Genomic DNA, 15,736 nt, shown 5'->3' on the forward strand with positions numbered 1-15,736 from the left:
CTTAAAAGTTTTTGTGTTTGGTTGAGGTCTTATGACCACTTTTGGAGATATGCTATTATATTAGAGCTTTTAATTTGTAAGTTTATTATACTAATTCGTTTTTATATTTTCTTCGTTTTTGGATTATTGTAATACAGTCGTTGTATATTGTGGTTTAATCGTTAATATATTGATCATATGTTATATATGGTGATGTCGAAAATATTTAATTAAATATTTTAAATATGTTTTTTTGTTTTGTAATTGTATCGTTTCAAAAAGATAATTAATTAAAACTCATACATATGTTATACTTTCCATATCTCTCTCTCTCTCTCTCTATATATATATATATATATATATATATATATATATATATAGAGAGAGAGAGAGAGAGAGAAAGAGAGAGAGAGAAAGAGAGAGAGAGAGAAAGAGAGAGAGAGAGGTAGGTTCATACGTGGATGAACAATTATTGTGTGGATGTAGGGATTAGTGTGGACCCATCATTTTAAAATATTAATTTTGGTAAATAAATAATTAAATCCTTAATCCCTTTTATTTAGGTAATTAGTTTAATGATTTAAAACTACCCTCATCAAGAAGACATCGACCTGTTCCTGCTTTTTTAAATTGTTCCTGCGTTTTTAAATTCTCCATCGCAGCCACCACTTAACTCCATCAGATTGAAAGCCCTTCCCGACAACCCTACCATTGCACCATCAGTTCTCACCATCATCGGTTCACTAAAGGTCTCACCGGTAAAATCAGCACATCCGCTAACATCTTCCGTCACTGTTTTTTCAAGGAGTCGTCACCAAACCCTTGATGGGGATATTTTGTTCCGGAGAAAATACGAAGGTATTTTGTTGCTATTAGATTTTATTGTTACTGCGTCTTCTTTTCCTATCGTCTGCTCTGAATAGAACTCAGTAGTAGTTTTTTCTTTACCGCAAGTGTTTATTTTCTCTCTTTTTCCTACTAAAATTGGTAATTTTGTTCATCTCTTTACTAAAATGTTCTGATCGTGTTCATTTGTTCTTTTGAAATGTTTTTTATCTCATTTTCCTGTTGAAATTGGTGATTTTGTTCGTCTTTTATTATTGAAATTGTTCTTATTGTCTTCATTTTTTTTTGAATCTATTAAATGGCAGATCATAAGTTAAATTGGTGGTTTTCTTGTATTGGAGCTATAATTCCACATACATTGATGTAGTTTTTGTGGTGTTTTTCATCATGTTTCTACTCTTCATAGAGACATTCTGCTTGGACTGATCAAATTGACGATCTGATTTGAAGGCAACAATTGTGTAGCAGGTGTAATGAAAAGTATAATTTCCTGATGTTACCAACAGTAAATTACATTTCCCTGATGTTACCAACAGTAAAATACATCTAATCCAACAAGAGTACGTATGGTTGACATGTTTAGCTTGTAAACGTAAACTCGTATGTCTTATTGTTGCTAGATATGGCAGTTCTTGAAAAACAAAATCTTTAAAGATGAATTGATAATATTCCTTCACAATTTGTCATCAGGAAAATATCTAAATTTGAAAGATGGACATACACATGGAGAATCAATGCAAAAACTTCCTAACATAGTTCGCCTTTTCATTTTGCAGGAATTCTTGTAACAACTATTCTTTTATTTTAAACACAAGTAGATAAACTCAATTCTATAGCCCAATAAAGAAGATCAAGTTTATTCTGCTACACATTTTACATTTTCTAGAGGCATACGTCAAGAATATGTTTTACATTCTTTTAGAATACCTTACATTCTTTTAAAAAAATACATCACATTCTGTAAGAATATTGCATATTCTTTAAGAATTCTAATTCTTTTGATATAGTTTTCCAATAAGAATGATTTTGATTCTTCATTCTTTATTTTGATGTTGCTGTAATTCTTTCATTATTTTATTTAAAAAAAGAATGTAAAGAATATGCAATATTTTGATTTAAAAAAAGAATATTGCATATTCTTTACATTATTTATTGTCCTCGCATCAAATGAAGAGTTTTCTTTTAAGAATTGTTTCAAATTTAGAAAAAATTTACTTGGTTGTTTTTGTAATTCATTTAGAATTGTGTTTTGTTTGAAAGAATATTTATAAATATTCTTTAAGAATGCTCTTCAATTTGAAATTATTTTCTTGGAGGGGACCAGAAAAATATACAAGTATTCTTTAAGTATTATAAATAATAATTAATATAATTAATTTGATTTGGATAAGTTTCCTAAATTTATGGATTTGACTAATTAATTGCCTAAAATAACGATATAAAAAAAGTGTATATTACTCCAAAATGATTGGTCCAGAATTGTCCTTACGTCCACACAATAAATGTCATCCACATTATAACCTAGCCCTATATATAGGCTTATGTTATTTTGTTTTTACTAACTATTGTGTGCCAGAATGCACAGATCTGGACCGTCGGATGGAATAGAATCAAAGGTCATGATCCGAGGGTCTATGATATTAGAATAGGATAACATGTACCATATAATCACACAAATTTCAGCATAAGAGAATTTTAGTCAATCAACCTATATTAAAAAAGGAAATTTTCGGATTTTTAGGGATAATTAATTCCTTTATTTTTAAAATTTTGAATATTTTAAATTAATTCAAATTTAAAAATCCGATTTTATTCTGTCAGAATGATAAAATGCCAACCATAAACTAGTAAATATATTTTTCGATTTTATTCTGTCAGAATGACAGAATGCCAATCATAAACTAGTAAATACATTCTGAAAGAATACACAAAATTGATTCTTGAACTAATAATATACCAAATAATTACATTGTATGATTGTGATTCATTGAATAATAACAAACATTCTGAAAGAATAACAAGTATAATTCTTAAAAAATAACAACATTCTTAAACAGTGAGTGTGATCATTCTTTAATTCATTCTTCAATCCTTTCCCATAAGGTCTTCAAGCCATTCTTCAAGCCATTTCTATCAGAAATTCATTGCCAAATAATTGGTAGTGATACACTTGTAACAACTGCACATTAAACATACAAATAATTAACTTCAATTCTATTAGAATACATCAATAATATTCTTACAGAATAAACTATTCTTGTAGAATGGTTTTGAATATTCTTAAAGAATTTGTATTATCAAGAATATACCACTGTAGTTAAAATGCCTCCTGCTTCATCTTCAAAATCTTTGGCTTCAGCCTCCATCTCCGGCTCATAACCACTGTAGTTAAAATGAAAAAGCAACCAACATTCTATTTCTAATTCATATATTTTATTAACTCCATAAAAGGGAAGAAATGGATGGCTTACCCTTTACTGACCAAGCTTAATGTCAGGTTTACCAAAAGTGACTGTGCAAGCCCTAATTTGTCAAGAATGGATGTGAGATGTGTGTATGGATGCTGCACATTCAGCTCAGTTGTCAAAACCATTTGCTCAGCTTCAAGCACTCGTTCTCGGTATTCATCAAACCAATCATGTTTGAATAGTTAGTTGTACATTAGATAAAAGCAATCATACAAAGTAATATAAAAAGATTGAAAGATAATAGAAAGTTTAACAAGTCACCATGGGGAGTAAATAGCAGAGCACATTGAAATCCTGCTAGTGGAAAATTTCAGAGGACACTCTCAATACATCATTCAGAGGGCAAGGTGTCTCCTCCGCCTTTGCAGCAAGAAAAAGAGCAGCAGTAGCAATCAGCTGCAGCAAAGTGTATAAAGATTATATATTAAATTCTTTCAGATAAAGATTACATTTTGAAAGTAGAAAAGAATAATAAAGGAAATAAGGCCTATATGCAATAAGTATTAACATCTAAGATACAAAAATTTATTGACCAAAGAGAAATGGTAACTTACAAATCTGTCATGGGATGCATGAGACCTCTATACAAAAAAAACGGTGGCATAGAACCATAGCAATTCCAATAGTAGTTTGTGGGCTGTGGTTAAATTGAAAGAAAGTTAATCTCAAACAAAAGAATAGACAAAAGTTTATGTTATTGCCTAATTTCAAAAATGTATATAAGTAAAGTATAAACTAAAATGTTTTGCTTACAGATCAAGACGAATTCCAAGGTTCTGAAGAAACGCACAGTAACAGTAGCGCAAATGAGTTTCCTGTAAGGCGTCAATTCCATCTTTTCTGGAAGGAGAAAACCTCTCAATCGGATCCCTTGACATCAATTCAACATCTTCATCTTCAAATCTTGTTCGATCACATTTATAGCTAATGGATGTGGAAACTTTAGGATTTCCATCAGGAAGAGGGAATGTGATCTTGGAGCACTCGCATCACGAGATGATGATGATGATGATGACGAGGGATGCAGGAGCGTTTGTTGATGATGAAGAACGTGCTCTCGTACACACACACACACACAAACACAAGTGGGGTGAGGGAAAAAGAACAGTCGTAGATAAATATGGGAGAAATTAGAGTAAAAGTCAATACAACTAGATTATAGGAAATATTTATGGAATTTATATATCAAATTACTAAATCACCCTTATTTATTTATTTATTTATTTTATTATTTCCTAAATTCTTATTGGTGCATTCATGCACACAATAGTTGCTAGAAACATTTGAACCTAGCTCTCTCTCTCTCTCTCTCTCTATCTCTCTCTATATATATATATATATATATATATATATATATATATATATATATATATATATATATATTATAATAGAGGTCAAAACACTTCAACCAAAATTCATTTAAAATCTAATATTTCAAATGTTTTTTAATAATGATTGGTAAAAATTTCAACATGTGTTACTTAATTGATTGATTAATAAAAATATTAATGTTTTGAAACTCCTAACTCTTAAACTTATATTATTTAGTTTGTTATTTAACTAAAATATTTTTCCTACATAAAGATAACATTTTTATGTTTGGTTAGTCATATTTGTTTATGTAATTAGAAAACAAGGTGTACATAGAATGACTGATACAATTAGAGATGTATGTTGTCTTTAACCGGTGGTAGGAGATCCACATACTCTTTTTAATTATTTATATTAATGCTTAGTAATATCTATTTTATATTTCTATTCACCTTAATTTTTTAGGTACAAATTAAGGAAGAAGATTATCGGCGCACCAACATAAAGTCAAACGTACGCCTTGCAAAATATGCAATTAAAATTAAATATTATATTTACTAATCGACTTATTTTAAAACTCTTGACAACATTTATGTATAATGATATATTTTGTATGACTTCATTCTTAATTTCAATGTTTAATATTTAAAAGTTCATATATGAAACTTTGGATGTTTTGGTGTAATATAAATAGTGTAATACAAAGTTTATTAGTTCAATATTGTTTATTAATACCTCATTCAAAACAACTTATTTCTTCTTTTATCCAAAAAATATTATCGGACATAAGAAAAGTAGATTATATTAATGTTATACAAAAACTTATAATATATATTGGATATTATAAAAGTAAAAGTAAAGTTTATAAGGTATGTACTATATTAGATAGTATCAAAATATAAATTGATGGATTTTTATATTATTTGATAATTCGGTTAATGCCCAAACATGACTAAAAACGTAAATTTCAACATATTTCTATTTTTTCCCATAATTATTTTAACCACTTAAATGCATTCTTGCGCAACGCGCGGGGTTACGCCTAGTGTATATATATATATATATATATATATATATATATATATATATATATATATATATATATATATATATATATTTCTATTGACAAGTGTCATTATATTAAACATCCTTATTGATATTATATGTCCCATATCAATGCCACTTTTCAACATATTAATTATCCATTTCAAATTTTAAAATTTAGATTTTCCATCCTAATTAAATTAAATTTTAATTTTCAAATTTTAAACTTTTTCACTTTAATTATATTAAATTAATAACATTAGATTAAAAAATAAAATAAAATTTATACAGATTATAAGGTGATATAACTTCACGTATTTATTTAATTCAACGATTATAATTTTATATAACTAAAAAATATCTTTGTAATAATTTATTTAAAATAATTGATTAATAATTTTGATTTTTTAATATAGAAGTTTAATTAATTTTATAACCGTGGTTCTCACGGGTTATAAACTACTACTCTAATAAATGAAGATTCATTTTGCCACATGTCGATCTCTCATAAGTTTTGATACTTGTCATTTTGTGGTATTTTTGAAATAAATAATATTCGCATGTCAATTTATAGGATTTTTTTTAATTTTAAAATTAAAAAGTCACATAATACATATAGTTATATAAGTAGAGTATTAAATATAATAAATATGATCATAAATTGCAATAAATATGTTTTTTCCTTCCTTATTTTAAAATTTAATTTTAAATCATACTTAATGTTTATATTTTGATATTTAATTTTTTTATTTAACCCGCCCAGGTTGCCCACCATCAGGGTCGGGCATGCCGCCACAACGTGGTAGCCTATGGCCATGGTGTGGCAGTTGCTTAATGAGAAAACCTTAATATCCAGGGTTTTCAACCTATTTAAGGGAATGTGATGGCTAGGGTTGCTTACCCTAAGCCTCTAGCATACTCTCTCAGCCTCCAAGCAAACCCTAACCTCCATTTTTGCTCTCTAAGCTTTTTGTGTTGATTTTTGGGGATTAGGAAAAGAAGAAGGTGACCTCTAGACTTGGATTCAATAAGAAACTCTTCTCATCATCTTGTCGTGCATCTTTTGGACTCTTGTAAGTCCTCAAGTTCCAAGCTTTTTGGTTTATTGTGCATATATCTAGGTTTCTATGCCTTATTATTCATGTTGGTACATATTGGAGTGTTGAGATTTCATAAAGTTGCCAACTTTATGATTCCCAAGAGTCCATTTGTGGTTAGGAGTGTTGGATCTGGAGTTTTATATAGTTTTGAACTCTTTCGTGAGATCTTAGCCCATTTTTCTCTATTTTGACCTAATAAGAGTCCAAGACATGCATTGGACATGCATGTCTGGAAAGTATGGATTTTTATGTGATTATAAGGTGCTAGAAACGTTCTGAAATGAGGACCTAGTAAGCCTTCAAGGAAAAAGTACTTAATGGGTTAAGTTAAGTCATGTTTTGCCTTATTTAGGCCTAGAAGAGAGATCTCTATCTATTGGAGGGTCTAAAGGGTTAAATTTGGAAACTTTATCCACTTGGACCTTAGAAAGGACCAGATCTGAGTTTTGGAGCCCTTGAAGTTGTAAAGAAAAGTGACTTAATGGTTTAAGCTGCACAAACCAGTCGCCACGACGTGGCGACTGGGTCGAGGCCCATTTGTTTTGTCGTATAGTGGCCACGACATGACCAAGGATGGTCACGACGTGGCGACCTGTTGTAGTTGACTTTGACTTTGACTGTGACATCCCCAAAATCACGGCCAGAAAAGACCGGTTTCATTTATGCTTTTAAAATAATTTCAGAGTAAATCCATTGATTTAAAAGAGTTGCAGAATTTGTCCCCAAAACAATACATGATAAAATAAAGTTTATCAAAGCATTTCTTAAAGAAATGTATTTTCATTATATATCAAAACTCGGGATGTCATGTTCCGATACAGACACAAAAGCATAAACAATAAAACATAGACCTTACACAGTTATAAACAACTACTGATCTATAAACAAAAACATCTTCACAAGTTCTCCAACTTATGCTCTCACGCCACTACCTGTAATACAAAGAAACTGAGTGGGTCAGACTTGGGAGCCTGGTGAGCATATAGGGTTTTCAACCCACAATAAAGAATTATATTTAATTTCACCAACCAACAATAACCCGATTACCCATTCCCGTTATCCTCACTTTACGTCCCTATGATAACAACTATTACAAGGGACCTAATCTAGGATTTTCATTGGGACGGACACTACTGTAAAGGGGTTTCCTCAGCAACGAATGTCCTAAGGCAACCATGAGGGGGATAGAATACAGCAAATGAACACCCAAGTTCACCAACACCTACAGGTTATGAGCCTGCCAGCATTCCACAGGACAGTCTAGAAAGAGTCCGTGGTCGTCATCCATATTCTGCTGAATGACTAGATCACAATCACATGGAGGCCTCTCATCATTTTATTTCATCACACAACAACTGTCTACCCATGTTCTACCCAACATATTAGTAGATAAAAATATATTCATTTATATACAGCTTAAAACCTGTACAAATCATTCATTCAATAATTATTTCAAATAAGCAAATAATATACAAACACATAACACGTATTTTGTAGAGAATACTTCGTATCTATGTGTTAGAAGAAAAGGAATATACACTCACTTGATAAGATGACGCTCGGACAGCACTACGACTCTTAAAACTATAATCTTCGATGAAACCGGGATATCTTCCAAAAACCGGGCTTCTCGCGGGCAGAATTTCAGCTCGAAACTATTTTTATCGGGATCTTCGGGGCTTCGGGACTAGCTTCGGTTCTCAGGATTAATACCGGGGCTTCGGGGGGGGGGGGGGTAAAACTTGCCAAATAGATGAAAGAAAAGGGTGGAAGAACGGAAAATTAGCAACCAATCCGGCTGGGGGTCGCATCGTATTTATAGGGGCTGAACCCCGGGTTACGCTGGGCGTAATCAAAGTTTACGCGGGGCGTAACGCCTCGTCGACATGTACGCTGGGCGTACTCCTGGTACGCTGGGCGTACCGGGTGGATAGTGTGACAACCCGAAACTTTCTCCGTTATCCTTACCCAGTTTCCGTTAATAAAACTTGGGTTTTTATTTAATTCCGTCAAATTTCTTAGTTTGGGAAGGAATTTACGTTTTAAATAAATCAATTCGGATTTATTTCCGTTCACGTTAGTATTATTTTTGGTCTAACGGAATATTCTTGATGGGTTTTGAGCATTCTAACACTTCCTAAGTGTACATGCAACCCTAATAACCTTGGATTTATGTTTGTCTAATAATCATGGAAAGTTGAATTCCAAGGTTATATTCCTATCTAGCATACATGGGGAACATTTTTAACTTGAATGAAAGATAGAATAACTTACCTTGTTGTTGATTATGATCCTTGAAACCTTGTGAGCCTAGCACCCCAAGTGTGATGCCTCAAATGCTTCACACAACACCAAATGCAAAGGAGTAAACTTTGAGAGAATCTTACACTTGCAAAATCGGCTCTAGCCCTCTTGTTTCTTAGTGTCGCCGATTTTGGTGGAGAACATGTTGCTATATAGTGTGTCACATCTAGGGTTACACCATGTAAACCCTAATGTGGCATGACTCTTCATTTCCATGACCCATGGGTTTGTAACTCCTATGGAGCCTCCATGGAGCATCCTATGGGTGGAACCCAACTTGATAATCCATGGAGCCTCTTAGCCCACTATATAAGATATGGAAGATTTACATAATCTACCCATATATTTAATTAGTTATCTTTTGATCACTTAATTAATTCTAAATTAATTCTTGATCAAACTAATTAAATAATATTATTAATATATTAGAACTTATAATATATTAATAAACCATAAGTGTTATTTCTCTCCTTTTAGTTTATCCAATTGCATGGTGCCATGCAACCCAAATGGACCATGCCGGGTCGGGTCAAGTACATACCAGAAATAGTTATGGACTTATACACCTTATCCAACAGTCTCCCACTTGGATAAGTCTAATAACTATAACTGCAATACTTCAGGAACCGATCGGCAATCGTAGCTCTTTCAAGGTCTCTCGGAACTGAGAAGATGATGATACGCCATTTAAGATAAGTGATCATATAATCCTCTGTTCTAGATATCAGCCGGACAAATACATGGAACAATGTCTTACTTATTGTCCAGCAGTTTGTTTCCCGATTTCCGATTTGTTTGACAAAGAACTTAATTGAACACATCAACTTAGTTCTGACCGGGCCCGGTACATAGGTCAAAACAAAATCATCGAGGGGCCCAGATATCAGCTTCTAATCTAAGAAGGAACAGATAAACTTCGACTCATATGTTTGTTCTACCACTCATTGAATTATACACAAAAGCACGTTTTATAACATCGAGTTACCAATGCGTTAACGTACAATCAATGCATAACCAACTCATAAGTAACAAATCATATCTCTAGGTTTGAAGACTTATATGATATTACCGTCTCACGATCACTCGATATAAATTCCATGAAGTGATTCCAGTGAGCGTGGGTTGAGTCCAATGCTCAGAACTTATGAGCACTCATGAGTGTTGTAGCCATGTCCAACAACTTAGACCTCTGCAACCAATCAAGACAGTCTTGATTCATACCTACTTCCGACATATGACCGACTGTGGAGGTTCGAATAATATGATATACCAAACATAATTATTCTGGAAGTCAAAACATGCAAAAGAAATATAGTAAACGATCGACAAGAGATAGCAACACTTTACTTATAAATAAAACACCTTTTATTCATCATCTAATGTCAATTACACTTTACAAATTTCAAGGTTATCTAACTACTAAATCTAATATCATCCTTCAGCCCTATGCTCCGAGCATGCTGGAGATGCTTAACCCGAGTCAGTCCCTTCGTGAGGGGACCTGCTGGATTCTCATCCGATGATACCCTCTTTGCCACGAGGAGTCCTTCTTCTATTCGATGTCTGATGAAATGGTATTTTCTGTCGATGTGTCTGGATCTCCCGTGATCCCTTGGTTCCTTGGCTAAGGCAACTGCACTTTCACTATCACAGAAAGTTTCCATTGGCTCTTTAATAGCTGGTACAACTCCAAGGTCTCCAATGAAGTTCTTCAGCCATATCGCCTCCTTTGCTGCCTCGCTAGCTGCTATATACTCTGATTCGCAAGTTGAATCACCCACTGTCTCTTGCTTGGAACTCTTCCAAGAAATTGCTCCTCCATTTAAGGTAAAGACCCAGCCTGACTGAGAGCGGAAATTATCCCTATCAGTCTGAAAGCTAGCATCACTATACCCTACAACTCTCAAGTCTTCACTCCCACCGAGGGTAAGGACCCAGTCCTTAGTCCTCCGTAGGTACTTGAGGATATTCTTTACCGCAGTCCAGTGTGCCTTGCCAGGGTTCCCCTGATACCTGCTAACCATGCTCAAAGAAAAGGCTACATCAGGTCGAGTACACGTCATATCATACATGATCGATCCTACAGCCGAAGCATAAGGTATTCGACTCATTTCTGCTATCTCAGCCTCAGTACTAGGGCTTTGTGTCTTACTCAATCTGGCGTTACTCTGGATGGGTAACTCTCCTTTCTTGGAGTCCTGCATGCCGAATCTCTTCAGCACCTTATCCAAGTAGGTACTCTGACTAAGTCCAATTAGTCTTTTACTCCGGTCTCTCAAGATCCTTATCCCTAGAATATAGGCAGCTTCTCCTAGGTCCTTCATAGAGAAACACTTCCCAAGCCAGGACTTAACTTCCTGCAGAGTTGGGATGTCATTTCCTATGAGTAGTATGTCATCCACATACAATACCAAAAAGCTAACTATACTCCCACTAGCCTTGACATATACACAAGATTCATCTTCACTCCTAGAAAAGCCAAATTCCTTGACTTTCTCATCAAAGCAAAGATTCCATCTGCGAGGTGCTTGCTTTAACCCATAAATGGATTTCTCAAGCTTACACACTCTATTAGGGTACTCTGTGTTGACAAAACCCTCTGGCTGACTCATGTAAACATCCTCAGCCAACATTCCATTAATTAAAGCGGTTTTGACATCCATTTGCCATATTTCATAGTCATGAAATGCGGCTATGGCTAACAGAACCCTAATAGACTTAATCTTGGCCACTGGAGAAAAGGTCTCATCATAATCAACTCCCGGAGTTTGTAAGAAACCCTTTGCAACCAGTCGTGCTTTATAAGTGTGTACATTACCATCCATGTCGGTCTTCTTCTTGAAGATCCATTTGCACCCTACAGTCTTATGACCTGGTACATTCTCAACCAAGTTCCAAACTTGATTGTCATACATGGACTGTATCTTGCTGTCGATTGCCTCTTTCCACTTGGCTGACTCAGGGCCTGCCATGGCTTCCGCGTAACTGTTAGGTTCATCCAGACCTATCAGTGTCTCATCACTGATAAGTGTATCACCTTCCGCAGTAATATGGAATCCATAGTAATGCTCAGGTGCATTCCTAACCCTTGTGGAACGCCTCAGAGGTACAGACTTGTCAATTGGCTCAACAGGAGTTTCCTCCTCAAGTTGAGTGCTAGGGTTTGAAGTTCCTTCACCACTTGACTCTTGAATTTCTTCAAGGTCAACTTGCCTCCCACTGTCTCCTTGGCTTATGAACTCTCTCTCTCTCGAAAGAAAGCCCTCCTAGCTACAAAGACCACATTCTCACTAGGTCTGTAGAAGAGGTAACCAAATGATTTCTGTGGGTAGCCGATGAAAATACACCTCTCACTTCGAGGTTCGAGCTTATCATGAGTCTCGCGTCTCACGAAAGCCTCGCAACCCCAAATCTTAATGTGGTCTAGTTTGGGTACTTTACCAGTCCACATCTCATGAGGAGTTTTGGCAACTTTCTTTGTGGGAACTAGATTAAGGATATGGGCGGCAGTCTCTAAGGCATACCCCCAAAATGAGATTGGTAGCGAAGCTCGACTCATCATGGAACGAACCATATCCAACAAGGTTCGATTACGCCTCTCAGCTACACCATTCAACTGCGGTGTCCTGGGAGGTGTCAATTGTGAGACAATCCCACATTCCCTAAGATAGTTGAGGAACTCTGAACTAAGATACTCACCATCTCGATCGGATCGAAGCATCTTAATGTTCCTGCCCAATTGATTCTCGACTTCCTGTTTAAACTCTTTAAACCTCTCAAAAGTCTCTGACTTATGCTTGATTAAGTAGACATATCCATATCTACTGTAATCATCAGTAAAAGTTAAATAATAACGATTAGCATCCCTTGTGACATGTTTGAAGGGTCCACACACATCCGTGTGTATAAGATCCAACAAACCTTCACCCCTCTCACAAGAACCTGTGAAGGGTGACTTTGTCATTTTTCCAAGTAAGCATGATTCTCAACTATCATCTGACTTTAGGTCAAATAACTCCAAGACTCCATCCTTTTGGAGTTGGCCTATGCGTTTCTTGCTTATATGTCCAAGACGACAATGCCATAATGATGCTTTATCCAAGTTATTATTATTAACAGAATCAATACACAATACATTATTTCCTAAGTTATCAACCACAGATACAGTTTCATACACGCCATCACAAGGTTATGCTTTAAAATAAAGAACATTATTAAAGAAAGCATTAATCGAACCAAATTCATTATCAAATGAAAAGGTGAAACCTTGTTTATACAATGCATGAAAGGAAATAATGTTTCTTGCCATTTCTGGCGAATAACAACACTTATTCAAATCTAAACTAAACCCACTACTTAGCAATAAAGTATAAACTCCAATCTTGGTGACAGGTAAAGCTTTCCTATTCCCCATGATTAAGTTTATTCTTCCATGCTCCACATTCTCACTTCTTCTTAGTCCCTGCAAATCAGAACAGATATGAATACCACAACCGGTATCAAGGACCCAAGAGTTAGAATGGGGTGAGTTATTAGATAAGATAGTGTAAATACCTGCATGGTTGGGTTTAACTTTCCCATCCTTCACATCTTGCTGGTATTTTGGGCAGTTCCGCTTCCAATGTGACTTTTCATGGCAATAGAAGCATTCAGCCTCTTTTGGGTCAGAAGAAGGAGTGACGAAACCTTTCTTGGTTCCACTTGAAGAAGAGCCATCAAGGGTCCTAGCCTTGGTACCCTTCGAAGAGCTCTTCCTCTTCTTCCCTCTACCTTTCCCGATTGCCAAAACCGAGGCGGAGTTTGGAGTAGGAGTGTTAACAACCGACTTACCCTTAAGACCTGTTTCTGCGGTCTTGAGGAGTCCCTGAAGTTTGCTGAGTGTGACCTCTTCCTTATTCATGTGATATGTCATGCGGAATTGATCATAGCACGATGGTAAGGAGTGCAAAATGATATCTATTGCAAGCTCCTCAGGGAAGTTCACATTAAGCTTCAGCAACCGATCCACATACCTTTGCATTTTCTGCATGTGGCTCGTGACGGATTCCCCGTCCTTCATCATGGTTGTTATGATAGAGCATATGATTTCATACCTCTCTTGTCGTGCACTTTGATGGTATCTTTCCATCAGATCTTGGTGCATTTCAAAAGGGTAGAAGTCCTCATAGGACTTTTGGAGTTCCGCTGTCATGGTGGCCAACATGATACATGCCACTTTTGTAGCATCCCTTTCATGTGCCTGGAAGTCAGCGATCTCCTGGGGAGTTGCAGTGGTCTCATCAATCTCCTTAAGCTCCTTGTCAAGGACATATTCTTTGTCCTCGTAGCAGGTAATCATCCTGATGTTTCTGATCCATTCATTGAAGTTGGATCCATCAAAAGTGACTTTCCCACACAAGTTCATAAGGGTAAAGGAGCCATTAGGATTAGAGCCAGAAGCAGCATTGTTTGAAGACATCTGAAAGAAGAGAACAAGATTAGTTTAGATATTAAGAGAGTCCTTAATAAAACACCCAAATATAATATTAAGGCTAGAATCCAATCACAATATATTTTAACTTAGAAGAGGTATGCCGTAATCCAAGCTATAACATATTTGAAAGGTAGGTGAATGACGATTCACCAATTTCCACCATGAAAAACGAAATATAAATATTAGGTTTTTAATTGGTTCTTAGAAATTCCTAGATTCTTTTGAGATTCAATGAACTTTTCAAAGGCATGTTTCAATCTCGAGTGTGCCCTCCAAGTTTTGTGACTGGGATACCGAGGATCACAAAACGAGGTGTGAAGTAACCATGCAAATCACTTGGTACCCTCAAGGTTTATCACTCAATCGATGTGCCGGTAAACCACACACGCTCCACCGATGCTATGGTAAACCTTAAGTCACCCTTTACCTACCTTGTTAAGTCCAAGTTAGTGTGCCGGTTAACCACACACGCTCCACCAACGACTTAAACAAAGTGTAAAGTGTAATTTCATGGATTAGCACCTTATTCACATTTTCCTATAGGTAACTAAGATTGGGAATTTAATAAAAGCATTTAGTTACTTTATAATATTCATCATACTTTTAATGAGAATTTATAAGTCCTTGTCTTAACCGTTCGGCTAACGACCCTCCACCGATCAAGGAAGCGGTGGGTGAGAGTGGACACCCATTAAGTTGCCATTTTATAGGCAACAACCTTATACCCCCTTATAGACCGGCTTCGTGAATGAGGCGTACTAGCGGTAAGACGACTTGACGTTATACATATATATATTAGTAACTTATAATATTATAAAGTATAAGGGTTGAATTTTAACTTTTAAAATTCTAAGGGTTGGAACTAAAGTTTTAATCAAGACTTTACATGTTCCAAAACTTGAGGGCAAGTTTTGTAAACTTCCAAAACTTTTCATTTCTTATAACTTATGAATTAATTGAGTAATAAAAATGAAGACTCTTCATTTTTATAACTCTTGTGTTCTTTTAATGGCTTTAATAAAAGTGAGACTTTTGGTTTTCCATAACTTGAGGACAAGTTATGGACTCCATTAAAACACATTATGATCATGAATTAAACTACGTTACAAACAATTCCTATGATCATCTAATCTTCATAAGTTCAAGAACATGAATATGAACACTTTCAAGAATCAAAAATTACACTTAAAAAAAAACTTGTAATTTTAATA

The 15,736-nt window shown here is 34.9% G+C and overlaps 1 pseudogene; it reads right to left on the bottom strand.

Annotated features, from left to right (window-relative positions):
- Positions 1-2,944: 2,944 nt before the first annotated feature.
- Positions 2,945-15,736, bottom strand: part of LOC145163516 (cyclin-T1-4-like) — a 44,761-nt pseudogene continuing 31,969 nt past the window's right edge.

The sequence above is a fragment of the Lactuca virosa genome, chromosome 3, assembly GCF_052849685.1.
Source record: "Lactuca virosa cultivar CGN04683 chromosome 3, Lactuca_virosa_CGN04683_v6, whole genome shotgun sequence".
Lineage (NCBI taxonomy): Eukaryota > Viridiplantae > Streptophyta > Magnoliopsida > Asterales > Asteraceae > Lactuca > Lactuca virosa.